This window comes from Apis dorsata, unplaced genomic scaffold (genome assembly GCF_000469605.1).
Source record: "Apis dorsata unplaced genomic scaffold, Apis dorsata 1.3 scaffold_455, whole genome shotgun sequence".
NCBI classification, from domain to species: Eukaryota; Metazoa; Arthropoda; class Insecta; order Hymenoptera; family Apidae; genus Apis; species Apis dorsata.
The window spans coordinates 220,548-222,276 of record NW_006263698.1 but is presented as its reverse complement, the minus strand read 5'-3'; the positions used below and the strand labels follow the sequence as shown (position 1 = coordinate 222,276).

The 1,729-nt window shown below is 43.0% G+C and overlaps 1 protein-coding gene across 4 annotated transcripts in view; it reads left to right on the top strand.

The window, feature by feature from the left end:
- LOC102673215 overlaps positions 1–1,729 on the top strand; it is a 255,084-nt gene that overhangs the window by 186,636 nt on the left and 66,719 nt on the right. The gene's annotated exons all lie outside the window — the stretch shown is intronic.

Genomic DNA, 1,729 nt, shown 5'->3' with positions numbered 1-1,729 from the left:
GCACGATTTCCCCGGTATATATATATATATATATACACGCTCAACATCCGCAATCTCGACTCGTTCCGCCTCTTTTCACCTCGGTTCGACTCTCGCGTCCTCGATCGTTCTAATCGAACTGGGTCGCCACGAAATGCTACGAGGGAATTTCTCGAATCGGGTTCCCGATCGAGAGGGGAAAACACGCGACGAACGCCAACGACGCGAAGAAAAATTAGCATACCTTCTCTTCCTTGTTTTTCCCCCCCTTCCGTGTCTTTTTATCGCCCCGCGATAGTATTTTTATTTTTATTCCCGACTTTTCGACTGTCGCGTTTCCATTCATACGTATTATAAGGGGTTGTCGAAATAATTTCCAAGCGAATTTTTTCTTTTTATCCTCGGCTGTGAGCCCCTTTTCGATTTATTTCGTAATCGTGGGAATGGATGGAAAAAAAAAGGGAGGCATGAAAAGAGTCGCGATTATGTTTCGTGTACGAAAAAAAGAAAGGAAGAAAAAAAAAAGAAAGGCGGTTCGATGAAGAAATGGATAAGAAGCCGAAAGCCTTCGGGCGCGAACGCAAAGGAAATTATGCACCGCATGTTGTTGTACTTTTGCACGAGATACTTTTTTTAGATGTCGTGCACGTTCTCAACCTGCATGCTCTCGTATTTTTCTACATCTATCTGAAATATGCATGCGCGTCGATTAATACCACGACTCTCTGTTACTCTCTGTTACTCGACTCACTTACTCGACTCCTCTCTACTCCCCCTTTTCTCTCGCATACTTTTCGAAGAAATCAATTTTTCTTTAGGTGAATTTATTAAAGGAAAAGAGAGAAAGAAAAAAGAAAGGTATCAACGATTGTCGCGATAATCTACGAATTATTCCAGCGAATAATTAATGGACGAAAACGTCCTCGATATTTTTCTTTCACCTTTTCTTCGCATTTATAACATTTATAACATCGATGACCTTTTTTACACCTCGAAAAGGTACGTGTTGTAATACCTGCCCTTTCCCGACATCTCCCTTTTTAACCCTCCTCCCTATTTCCGATTCCAAAGGGTAAAGGGGACTTTTCAACCGGCAAAAAATCTGCCATTTAAACTTACCAACACGCGGAGGACGAGCCAATGTTGGACGAACAGTTGGAATCTGGTTTTCCAACAACTTGGAACCGACCGAGAGCAGGATTCCTCAGACGCTTGCTAATATTTTCTTTTCGCGTGGTCGCGTGACACGGCGGCGTGGCAAAGATTCGAGTGGCTGGGATGAGGAAAAATCCAAGAGTCGAGGGGATTAAACGAACCAAGATGTAATCGGAATCGACGGTCGGGATTCCTTTTTCCAGGAAACTCCGACTCGAAACGACAAACGGCTAAGCAAACGCGAGCACCCGCTTTGAGCTCCAGCTACGTAGGAGGAGATTCTTCTTTTTTCCAGTCACTGTCGACTTCGATCGACCTTTGCTACCACGAAGGGAGTTCGGATAATGGTCCCCTCGACGGAGACCTTGTCGCTGGAATAATTTGCAGGTTACCGAGTTAATCCATTTGCTAAGCTTCACAGCTTTTCGTGTTTAATAAACGTCTATTCCAAAATTGATCACAACAAAAGTTATTTTTCAATAATTAACTCTCAGAAGAAGGATTCCCTTTCCGCGTGAGATATGTAATCATAAATATTGTTTCGCTTTTCAATTCGATCGTTAATTTCTCGATCAAGGCAAACTTCGAAGAACGG